This window comes from Ptychodera flava, chromosome 2, assembly GCF_041260155.1.
Source record: "Ptychodera flava strain L36383 chromosome 2, AS_Pfla_20210202, whole genome shotgun sequence".
NCBI classification, from domain to species: domain Eukaryota; kingdom Metazoa; phylum Hemichordata; class Enteropneusta; family Ptychoderidae; genus Ptychodera; species Ptychodera flava.
This window is the reverse complement of record NC_091929.1, coordinates 51,584,439-51,597,857: the sequence shown is the minus strand read 5'-3', so window position 1 is coordinate 51,597,857 and position 13,419 is coordinate 51,584,439. Positions and strand designations below refer to the sequence as shown.

Here is a 13,419-nt window from a genome sequence, read left to right as displayed (position 1 = left end):
TGTCAATGCAGCTTTTCGCATATGTAAACTGCATCGCTATTGTTGACAAATGAATTCCAGTCCGGACTAGAATTCAAATAACATTTCATATAGATGCTGTGTTGACAAGCTAAATAGTGGGTGTTTCAACATTCTTTCTAGTTAGAATATGCAGTTTCAATTGACAAACAATATCAAAAAATTAGAAAAATCATAATTAGCTTTACTGGCCGTACAAACAGTGCATTCTACATGGTACAAATGCTGTCAGAGAAGCTAAAACGTGAGTCTTTTAACATTATTTTGGGACCCGGTTTAGAACAAGAATTGACATAAGAAAAGATGTAGAAAAATCCTAAAAGTTACAGCACTTGGAAGTTTATATTGGGCACAAAATGTCAAATAATTAGATGACGTATTTTAATACATTTGTATGGGTGTACAGTCAAATTGCACAGGTAGGATATGTATATTATTAAAGCAGTAACCATGGATGTACATGTTTACATAGTATGATGGATGCATACATGCATTCACTCATACATACATCAGGCCCATGGACATAAGGACATGCACGTACCAGATTAGACAAATTCATGTACATACAAGTCAGTCTGTGCATACAACTGTACAAAAAAAATACAGTACAGACAGACATACAAATTACATTGATGGAGGACTACATATGATCAATAAGATTACGTCCTTGTCTACCTTAAAGATAAAAACAGATTGATCGTACAGGCATGCATCTGAAAAATCTGTTATCTACATTAGATCCCCAAACTCTTCACACAGGTTGAACAAGCAAGTAGGCAAGCACATACACATGATAAAATACTAACGCTTGCAAAAAACTTGTTTGTGTTCTGAGTTGTTGTATCTCTTTCTAGTTAAAATGTTTTTGCCAGTGTTGGTAACTAAAATCTATACATTTAGAATGGAAATGATTATTGGACCAGTTTAATGTAATATTAGCATGTGTTTCAATGCTATATTGTGTGTCCTGAGCTGATTACACAGAAAACCTGCAAAATTTATCAGAGCTACATGTCCTGTACACAGTCCCTCCATCATGTTTGCATGTATACTGCATGTCTATGTACATGTGTATGTGCATAGATACCGACGCATGTGTACGTTGTATGTATACATGTACACATGTACATCATGTAACTCAGTGTTTGTACGTGTGAATAATATATTATATATATATATATATATATATATATATATATATATATATATATATATATATATATATATATATATATATACACACACATATATATATATATATATATATATATATATATATATATATATGTGTGTGTGTCTATACATGTACTTCATGTCTATGTACATGTGTAGCTGGAATAGATACTGATGCATGTGTACATTGTCTGTAAACGTTTACACGTGTTGATATATATATATATATATATATCACATTTATGTGCATGTGCATATATAAGTACTGTATTATATGCAACAGATACCGATGCATGTGTACATGCAAACACGCAAACACATACATATATAGAAACTGTACATTACCAACACTGGCAGAAACTGTTTTCTAAACTATGTTCTTGTAACTCTATCGAGTTAAAAAGTTTTTGCCAGTTTTGGTAATGTACAGTTAATATATTTGCATGTGTTTGCAAACTACATTTTGTGTCCTGTGTTGATAACACAGAAAATCTGAAAGATTTTTCAGAGCTACTTGTACATGTATGTCTGTACAAAGTCCCTCCATCATTGTCATCAGTTTGTCTTTCTGTACTGCGTGTAGTGAAGGTGTGTATGATAGGTTCCCCAGTATTGTGTAGTGTGGAAATTCATTGTAGAAATTAATGACAAATATCACACAACTACATCTGAGTGTCTCTACACTACAAATATTTTGGGGGCTTGAAAAATTTACCCATTTAGGACTTGAACCCACGTTCCTCGAATTCAGTTGGGATGCTCTACCTACTGAGCTGAGAGATCAGTTCAAGTTGGTTTGACATGTGCCATACTGTTCGCCTTTTTTTTCTAGAATGAGAGCTAAGATTTTACACTGGCTATTCTCCCGAAGGACTTGTTTTAAGGAATTATAGTGGGACTGAGTACACTGGCATGTACATCTGAGTACAGGCATTCATGTAGCTCTGAAAAATAATGCAAGTTTTTCTGTGTAACACACATGCATACACACACATACACATGTGTGTGTGTGTATGTATATATATATATATATATATATATATATATATATATATATATATATATATATATATATATATATATATATACACTGATACCTTATGTGTGTCTGTGTTTGTGTAGGTGCGCGTATGTATGCATGTGTGTTACACAGAAAAACTTGCAAGATCTTTCAGAGCTTGCCCGTACACAGTCCCTCTATTGTCATCTGTTTGTCTTCTATACGTACTGCATGTCTATGTACAGAGTACAATTGATGTAAAGACAAACACATGTGTACAGTATTTGAATATACACGTACATACATATGTACAGACGGGGACTGTGATGTGTGTGTGTATGCATGTTGGTGCAATGTACAAACATTACCGTAATAATGCCTACTTGCATTCTCAACCCATCTTTTTCCCCTGTACACCTGTAAAAAATTTTCAAATGTGTCAACTAATTATTTTCCATTTGAGGCCTCTTCAATTAACACCAGTATTTCAATATATCAATGCAGTTACTAACTTCTTATTGTGCTTGCTATGACAATGGGTCAAAATTTTCACTAAATTCATGGATTGCAATATTCTGACGTGACAAGCACTGAAAAATATCAATTGTAATGATAACACCCATTGCTCACCTCCCTTGAGTAAAATTACCAAGCTGTTGTTTGTTTTAAATAGATAAAGTTATCAATAAACTATATGCAGCAAATAATACGTTGGCATGACAAAATATCAAAGTGTTCATCTTAATTTGTTCAAAGCCTTGACAAGGAGTGAATTATTTGACCTGCTTGTTTATGGCATCAGATATTCGTGCAACAGTGCCCCTTATTTTTTGGATGTCACTGACACTTTTTTCATTAAAATAAAATGCAATAATATTTTCTTCAAGGGCATTGCTAGACTGAGCATATGTTGCTTATAATATTATTGGTAAAGTATCTTAAAGTTTTTATTTAACAGTTTGGAAACTTCAAGTTCTACTTAGATTATTACACCTCACCCCCCCCCCCCCTGTACATGATGAGTTTCTCCTTGCACTATTGGTGTGCATGTTAAAATGTTTGACCCCTTGTTAACTTCAAAATAGATGACGTATACCTTCAACTGTTTCATCCAATGTATCTTGACAGTTTGTCGAGTATTCCTTCTCTTCGCAATTGCAGATTTATGCATTGCATTCCTCTGGAAAGCTGCTGCTGTTATACTCCGCGACAAGTACAATGTTCAACCCGCGACGCGCTGGGATTACCTCCATTCAGGTTGAAGGGTATGTACACGAACATGTGCACCTGATGTGCAACTGTGTGCCGGTGCAGTAACAATCGGTGACCTGTGTCAAACCATGGAGGTAGCAAACAAAGTCAAACATCGCATTTCAGCATCGTTGAGCCATCTCGCTCCTACTTCTACGGTTAAGAGCAGCTTACAGCCGTTTTTTTCTTTGTCCATGAGTGCAACTGTGTCGATCGACGCTTTGCTTGTTTACGTGTTATGCTTTATGTGTGTTGTGACGTAACTATATTAAAGTAGTAGGGGTGAGTGCCTTGCAGCGCTGGTAATATTGCAATCTTACGGCTAAAAATATATCACTGGAGTAAAGCACAGTAGTGTTTGCAAGTGGATGTACAGTAGAATTATACTCAAGAGATAAAAGCATACCTAAAGTTTTACTGGCAGTACAGACTTACCCACTGATATTCCCTTGACTACAATGGACTACCCGACCCTTAACCTTTACGAAGGTAAATATGACCCGCATCTCGACACACAGACAAAAACCGGAACCCCAGTCTAACGCCTGTGCGGACCCCCGTGCGGAACGCACAAGTGGCGGAGTACATGTGTCATACCATCGTCAAAGATTCGCATGATTCAACATTTACTTGACCGGTCTTCGAGGCGGCAGCTTATGCAGTAAACTGTGCGTGATGTACGGTAACAATGCTGTGGATCTTCGCTCAGACCCGCTTACACAAGGGCCGTGCACATGATCAGCCAGGTCATGGGTACACCGGTATATGTATACCGGTAATGGCGTGAAGTTGCTGAAAAGACATGTCAGCCAACTTTAGACTCGAGCACCGTCGAATTTGTTCATCTAATGAATTTGACTACTTCGGTTCACTGTTGCGGCCAGGAATGTATAAAAGTTACGTGAATAGTGTTGTTGAGGTATCTCACAATCACAGACTCTTCCATGCACAGACAAAGGTATGTCAATTAAGTCTCTAATCTTTATTCAAACCAGTGCGGCCCCTCCGTGTTCAAACATCCATGGTTCAAATCAAACAAACATTGATCAGTAAAACTCAATCTTCTGATAGCAAGGGAGGAGCCCTTGGGCGATTAGGGGGGGTGTTACTTGAAAATGTATTATGCCAAGGGGACACTTTGTAAATGTTAGGCATGTCCATTTGAACAACAGACATTCAACTGTAGACATTTACATTTCCATTACATTCAGCATCGCCCTTCAGGTCTTTTTATAGTCCATGGTGTAATTATACTGACATACATGTATAATACTCAGAATTACCAAGGTACATTTTCTTTTAACATTGCACCTCTGCTTCTACAGTACACGCATGTGCGTTCGTCAGGCCCATTTCTCCCATTGCCAATATTATCCTGTATTTAAATATAAAATATATTAGGATTTAACTGAAATTTTCCAGCTCACAGAGTCAGAGTCATTCAATGTGGCACCAGAATTTTGCCAGCATTGAAGGTCGTCTAGCCTTGTGTTAGGGAATTTAAGCTACAAGTACATGTTTACATGTACAAAGTTTAATGATTTTTCAGAGACAAACTGCACAAAAGTTTGTATCTTTTAAACCTATAATGTAATTATGCCATGTTGATGCAAACTGTCAATGTGAATTTAGTCCTTTGTTTTCTTTTGAAAGTTGTGTACAGTTTGCAATTTCCTGAGATAACTGACAAGAACTTGGTCATTTAAACAAAATTCAAATGCAATCACGGTGCAATGAAGCACTTGATAACTAACACTACTCTTACATGTTCCTACACACCACAAGTTTGTGGAATTTATTGCACTCTGAATAATTGCCTGTATTTTCACCAAAAGTGCCACATTATCTTTCACAATATACAAATTTTATATTTTACACTAACAAAAGAGCTTTCCATTAATTATATTTAAATGATTAGAAAGAAATGAATTAAATGTGAACGGACAAATATAAAGGGACTTTAATAGTACATGTACAGTTGTGTACCAGTCAAACATATGTTTGGTGCTGAACACTTGCAATAAGTACATGTAGGTCTTTCATACTCTGGTATTTTAATTGCAAAAGTAATTCTGGATTTTTAAATGAAAGAGTAAGTGAAAACTACACTGTACAGGTACATGTGACAGCCAGCTATAATACTGTGCCAGTGTCACTTGCTTTAGGACAAACAACTCATTACACCTTCACTAAACTGCTGGATCTACTTTCCCTTGGACCCCTCACCCCCAAAAATAGAAGCATAGTCACATAAGGGTCATGATATAAATCTATGAAATGGTCATGAATGTGAAGACACCAGAATTGAGCTGACAAAGTTCTGGTGTACAGTACTGAAAATGAGAGTAATTATACACATGGTACATAGTGAATTTAAATATTTTTGTTTTGTCTTTCAATTACATGTCAATACATATTTTGTATGCTGTTTGGTTTGTATGGCTCAACTAATATGTGTGTGTTCTTCTCTTTGATTGTAGGTCATTGCCATCAGAAAAAAAACACCACTAACATAATAGAGGCTAAAGAATTGCATGGGCACATGAACAGTACTTTGTTGTGTGCAGAGTTGATATAGCAGATTGATAACAGAAACAACATGGATGGGACCCAGAATACTTGCCAATACTTCAAAACCATATTGAGGAGTAAGTAGTCAAACCCTTGATGGAAAAGCTACATCATATGTCAAAGAAAATCAAGGGACTATAGTTTAGGTAGATTCTACATATACTCAAAAATGTTAATCACCCTATAAGTAACATTTGAAGCTTTCAACTTGATTGATTGTAACCACATTGTCACAGAGTTTTCCTTTTCCTTCCTCCCATTTGGTTTTAGAATGGATACATGTAGTGTACAAAATTCAAATTGACATCTTTTGATAAATGTAAGATTGAAGTCATGGTTAAAGATACGAGAAATTCTACTGACAAAATACTGGTTCAGTTGCTTTGAATATTGGTGCAAGGACTGTAAGGGGTGTCTTTAGCTCATACTTGTATGTAGTTAAATAGCTTTTTTATTTGACGTATATTTTGCATCACTATAAAAGAATGTAGCCAAGATCTGTTGTTACACACTTAGAAACTAAGGGGCAACATCAAAAGTTCAATATAATAAATCTAACTTAATTGCTTAAGTTTGGCCTCAGACCCCAACACCCCCCCCCACTCCCCACCCCCCTTCTAACTTAACTGACCTAAAATTGAAAAACATTGCGGACTCATACACTGTACTAATTCTTTCAAACGACGTACCAATGTACCATTGAATTAAATAAAAATTGAAAACCATTATAAAGTAACAAAAATACGGGTGACTGGATCGGTTTTAGCATACACAAAAACAGCCTTGAAATCGTAAAATTTGCCAAAAAGATGTTAAATCGTTTTTGACTGCACAGAAATTAATTTGGCCAAAACCCCCCACCCCAAACTTAAGCAATTCAGTTTTTTTTCAAACATCGATCTTTTGACGTCGCCCCTAATTTCATTCAATTCTGTTACATTGTTCTATGGCAGAGTACTAATGGTGCAATATTTTGCTCACAATGTGATTAATTGCTGGTAGCTGAGATAAGATCCATACTTGTATATGGATCTACATGTACAACTAACATATGATTGAATTATTTTTTATTTCAACTCTGTAAACCAAAACAAAAGATGAAATCATGTTTACTTTGATATGCTTACTGTCAAAAAAGAGAGCATTGATATACTTTTATAAAAAAATTCAATTTAAATAGAAAAGGCCATTTCTTTGAATCTTCAACATTTTGCAAATGGGCTATGATAAACATGCACGAATTATTCAATTCTGAAAATTGATAGTACATTAATATAACACTTTTTTACATCAATCCTTAAAAAAGCAGTCACAATATTTCAACAGATCATTTGTAGTACTTGCTTGGTTAGATGGCTATTGTTTTTCTCAGGCTTGAACTGAAGGAGCCAAGTGTAGTAGAATGTTTGTAATTGTTGTAACATGGCAAGGATATTGTGACAGTAGATTGGAGACAATGTGTTCTCTCTTGTAGACAGCAATTTAAGTATTAAATGCTTGAAGAATAATTTCATCTAACACTTTCTCAATACAGTTAGGGGTCAAAAATAGCTATCTGTGCTGACCTGAATTCAACATTAGCAGTACTGATGCAACAATTTGAACAACAATGCAACTCTAACAATCACATTCTTTTTCACCTCAGTGACTTCATAGGTTTCAGTGGCAGCTATAAAGCCACATAAATTTTTTTTAGCACACAACATGTATTTACATGTAGGGACTAATAAACAGATTTGAAAATTTAATTGTTTATGGAGACTCTACACATACAGGGCACTCTGCAGTGTATTTTGTTGTCATTCACAACTGTACATTTTCCTCATCTTAAAACCCTTTGAAGTTTTTATCAGTTTAACAAGAGGGGGTGTATATGTTCGAAGACTTGTTCATCAAATTTCCTTCCAAAATTATTATAATTTCTTAACAATTCACATTCATTAGTTACCGTAGTATTTTTTATTTAAGTGTGATGCTACATATAAATGTATCTGTATGTAATGATTAGGCCCCTTCATATCAATCTTCATGACTACATTTTTTTTTCTGTATCGGATGTGTTCTTACTTTATTACGTTTTCATTTATCTTTGACACTTCTGTGTAGGGCTATATAGGCTGGCTGCAAGGTCACTTGTAGTATGATGTAAAACTCTCTTTCAATTTGAAAATTGTATAGTAGGTCTCGAGTGCTACACTTGCCATTATGGCCACCTAGTGTATGATTCATCCTCATGTATCAGGATCATCAACTTACAATGATAATTCAAAGACACTAAAAATTTGCATTCATTTGCTAAGAACTATGTATATTTCATATCAACTGCTTTTTACCAGTCAATTACATTGCAGTATCATGTATATGCAATGTATTATTTGTTGAGAATTTGTTGAAAGCATTACTACTAGCTATTGCTAAATTGTTGTAATCTTGCAAAAATAATAATTTGTTAATTGTAAGGTGGGAGGGTTGAAATTTAAAATTAAGGCTGGAGGGGAAGGGCAGGAGATTTCAGGGGAGACTTGAAACAATTTAAAACATGCCAGGGAGATCATAAAAAAATTGACATTGCAAAAGGTGGGAGACTTGAAAATTTATTGAATATCAAATTCCTTTCAAAATATTCTGGCACTTTCATTTCCAGCCATTTCCATTTGCGGCGCAACACAGTTATATGTGCTTATGAGTACATGAAATTTCATGTACTCATAAGCACATTGTAACTTCCATCTTCTAATCAAGTATAATTATGTCAATTATTCTGGGTCCATATATGCACAAATATTGCAGTTCTAAATTAGGAAAAAAATTATTTACAGTTTTGTCATAGACTCCAATGTATAGGGATCAACATTTCTTGTACACATATGCACTTTTTGCCTGCCAATTCAAGCAAAGCACATTTAAAAAAGTTATCACACACATATAAATGTAAAGATATAGCTTGTTTTATGGGAAAAAATTGTCATAATTTGCCCAATAGCCTCGCATGTATTATGATTTGATATTTTCAGACAAAGCATTATTATGGCCACATTTTGCCTTCATTTGGGAGTGACTTCAAAATTATAGCAAGTCAGAAGGGAGGGGAGGGGGCTTGAACACATTGTAATTTTAATTTAAAATTTGTTAGGGGGTATTTGAAAAAATCTGAGAACTTATTTGGGAATCCCCCATCCCCTCCAGAGGTGTTTGTCAATGCAGCCTAATGGTTCAGTGTAGAAAAGCATTCAATCCGTAGTCTAGTGTATACAGTAAGTATGACAAATTATAACTGTAATTTTGAAATATATTTTGTTTGGATATATTTGTACCTGATGTAACATAAACATTGACTTTTGTTTCAAATCAGCTGCTCTCTTAACATAATGTAAAATGTATATGTGAATATTTTTTGCAATATATATTACTACTACATGTACTCACTGAAATGTTAAATTCCTTATATATGTCAATAAATGTTATGAATTGTAATTGAATGTAATTTACGGCTGTCACTTTCATTTTTGCCACAAAGAATTTCACTATCACCTTTATCTGTGCACACATTCTATATTTACACATGTTGTCCTCTGGTAATGGTGATTCAATTAAGGAAATGTCTAAACAGTCATAACTGAGTATGGCCATTAGCATTAGAATAGACGAGTTCACCATGTGAAGTATCGTCAACAATTGTTCAGATTTGGAACTGAGTATAATTAGTAGTGTTTAATCAGATTAGTTGACTTTGAAGTGTTGTCAACTATTGTTGAGATTTTGAACAGAGTATGAATGTTGCAATTTTTCGACAATAGTTGACAAACTGAATCCCCCTACTCTGAAATTGAATTTTTTTATCATATAAGGCAAGTACTGCTAATCACTTATGTGTTTTGTGGACTTTTGCTTGGAAAAAATGAATTTCATGTGCAGTAATTTCTCGGGTCACATTTTTCATCAGAAAATGTTACATGGCCATATTTGTATCAAGATGGACTCTCTTTTTTCATAGAAAAATAGAAAAATGAAACCACATTAATTTGTAATAGGATTTTCAAGCACTTTTCTTTGAAAGTTTGAAAAGAAAAAAATTGATTCCATGATTTTTAAGAAAAAAACTCATTTCACCTCAACTTTTCGTAAAGTGGGAACTGTTTTTCGTTCTGTTTTGGACACCTTACCACACCCAACTGACTTGGAAATGAAAGTCAGTTTAGCCACCTTTGTGGACTGCAGTAGTGTACATCCTTCTACGGGATAAACTCCTAACATGATGATGTTTTGGAGAGAGTTGCACTACCCATTGCATAAAGCATTGGTACCTGAAGGGAGGCTAGGTCTGAGTATATAGCCAATTCAAGGGATAAATTTAGAAAAGCACATGCATTGGCAAAAGAACTATTAAAGGCCAATGCAAACCTGAAGGGAGGCTAGGTCTGAGTATATAGCCAATTCAACGGATAAATTTAAAAAAGCACATGCACATGCAAAAGAACAATTAAAGGCCAATGCTTGCCAACAGGAACTTCTGTGCGATCGTTTTGTGACTACTTCTAACTATGAACTGGGAGCATTGCTTGGTTAAAAGATGAGAGAAGAAGAATTGGCTATGCTTCAAAATTAAAATGGGCCTATGAGGGGCCTATCTGGTCATTGGAAAAGTGTCTGACCTTGCATACCAGGTCCAACTCAGCCCAAAGATCAGCAGTTGGGTCAGATATTCCTACTGTGCTGGTAAATTAGAGGGCAACGACCTGAAAATGATCAGAATAATAATAAGAGTGAAAATGATCTCGATAAAGGAACAAATTCTGATAGTTTGCGAGGTGATACAGAAATTGGCAAAAATGTGATAGTGAAATGCCCATGGTAATCCTTATAACCTAAATGACTACAAGTCTGAGGAGTTAGACTGTCAAAGGCCATAAAACAAGCATTGAAGGGGTTGACAAAGGAGAGCTCCATCGGTGGTGTTAAAGTTATCTAATCAAACACTCATATTCTATGGTACATAGAGGGAGATTGGTTGTATCCCAAGTGTAGGTTAGTGAGATAAAGTGTAACAATCAAAATAGGGGAGTTACGCTTGGGGAGCAGTATATTTCATAGTTTCGTACATTGGCATGTGATTCCAAGAGTAGTAGTATGGGATCATCGTGCTAGCTGGTGAGAATCATCGTTTATAATTTTGTTCCCTACAATCGACAAATATTGATTGACAGTGAATTATACTCATAATGAAAACAAAAAAGAAGAAATAGAAAAGAAAAAATATAACAGGGACAGATTACACTATAAAATTAATTGTTTCGAGCTGTGAATGTTTGCAATGGGCTAAGGTCTTAGTGATTGTTGTCGGGCAGCAAAGAGCATAGAGAAAGTCTATGTGTAGTGGACCCAGACACGAATCGAAAGTGTTGTCGGATAACGCCCAGCAAATGCTTTATTTACTTTCTTCTTGAGTGCTTAGGGTGGCAAGTAATCATTGATTAAAAGACATGCCAAGACCCGTGATAACTGTCATTTGTAGTTAAAGGGGCGTTCTTCCTGTTTTTGAATTTCCATTGTGATATGGCTATTTTTTAGAATGACAATGTCGGCTGTCTGGACTATGAGCTCTATACTTATAGAAGTATGCGGTATCCAAAGTTATGTTTTGTAACGCTGTTGACAATTGATGCTTGACAAAACAGGAGTGTTAAATACCCTTGATAGCCTTAACGTTGGATGATGAAGGAAAATGACAACAACTACTTTAACAACTATTGTGCATGAGGACATGCAAAAGTCTAGGCCGAGGGAGTTCTCATGAGCTACTAGACACAAAATCGCCCTTGGCTTGGAGCCCGTTTTGGTGTAGTGGTCCCTACTCTGGACTTGCAGTGGTTGAGAAAAATAGGTAACAACTTTTATTTTCAGAAAGATCATTCTCTTGTATGTCAGTCACAGAGAAGGGGCAGGGTTTTAGTCATATGCCAATGGTAACTAAGGCAACCCTACCCGCAGCTGAGGCTCCTCTAGAGATAGTCGTCTTGTAGTGAGCAGTGCCACTGCATTAAAACCCAATAATTCAGATAAATTCACATTAATGAGTTGCCTGATTATAGTGTAATACACGTGAATTCACATGAATCCACATGAATACAGGCTTGCTGAATACAAAAAAATGGATTCTTGACTGTATTCATCTGTATATGCACTCTTCAGCTAAAATACAGGCAATAATCCATGTTAATAAGGTAAGTATTATAGGGTTTTTATGCAGTGTGCATCTCTGTGGTTTCCTTATCTAACCTCTTGGCTACCACTATTTCCTTTTTTGCATCAAATCCTATTTCTTGCTACTCTTAGTAGACCTCCGTGAGGCTGAGGTGCCAGATTTGCAAGTACACGAAGCTTGTTTTCCTGCTTCGCTTTGTGGTTGGTTTCGTCTTATTAAATGCGTGTATTCAGTCGCCTCTCTAGACCCAGTTTTATATGTGCGTGTCTGTCCATGCACAAGTCGAAGACATCAGTGATTGACGTCATTGGGAGACCTGTTCACATTACCACTCTACAGATTTCTGGGATAATCGTCTCAACGTGTTGTATTAGGTGTTGACTTTCTTCATGGTATTTCTGGTCGTGCAGAGTATATCGTTACACTAGTGAGCAATCACGTGACTTGGAAGCCATATTGCATTATACGTAAAATCTAATGTATAAAAATGTTAATCTCCAGAAGCAACTCACAATTTGAATTGGAATGTTACTTATGCCATTGCTAGTGAGAGTACTATTAAATTTGCAAAAGGCATTTGAATTGTTCACATGGTTTGGCAATTTGCAAAAAATCTGTGCAAACCATGGAAAAATATTTCAAACTCTTCTACTCCAAAAACAACATAAAATTTTAACTTAAAGTAATCACAACCATACCAATCCATAATCCATAACACTAGGTCAGAATTCGTAAGACAATAGTTGTAGACATAGACACAAAACTGCACACAACAGATAGTAAATTGACGGTACGCAACAAAGTCAAATTCATGAAAGAAAGATATATGGACCTCTATGCAAAGACCTAGAAGTGATGTCAGGTGTTTCGAAAATAGTAAGCGCATCCATATATCAATCTGTAAGTCAGATAGGTAGTGGTTACTAAATGTTACCCACATCATTAATCACATGAATTGACGGCTGCATTGTTTTTTCCCGAGAAAATTTACCCATATTGTTTTAGTTTGTGTACTATCTACATTGCACATTGCATGTACCTTGTTTTTTTGTAAAATAACCTAAAATTATGAGGAAATAATGTTCAAAACCTCCAACAAAATAATGAGTCACATGACCTCAAACTTTACTAATATAATCATTATTGTAAGTATTTACAAGTGTGGTTTGGCAGCCATTTTGTATCTTGTTAAAAAGGCATGATG

The 13,419-nt window shown here is 35.4% G+C and overlaps 1 protein-coding gene and 1 long non-coding RNA gene across 2 annotated transcripts in view; both read left to right on the top strand.

The window, feature by feature from the left end:
• LOC139123450 (piggyBac transposable element-derived protein 4-like) overlaps window positions 1-13,419 on the top strand; it is a 909,605-nt gene that overhangs the window by 863,169 nt on the left and 33,017 nt on the right. The gene's annotated exons all lie outside the window — the stretch shown is intronic.
• LOC139123404 (uncharacterized) lies at window positions 3,885-9,497 on the top strand. Its single transcript, XR_011549652.1, has 2 exons — window positions 3,885-4,400; window positions 5,923-9,497. It is a non-coding gene; the product is annotated as an uncharacterized lncRNA (long non-coding RNA).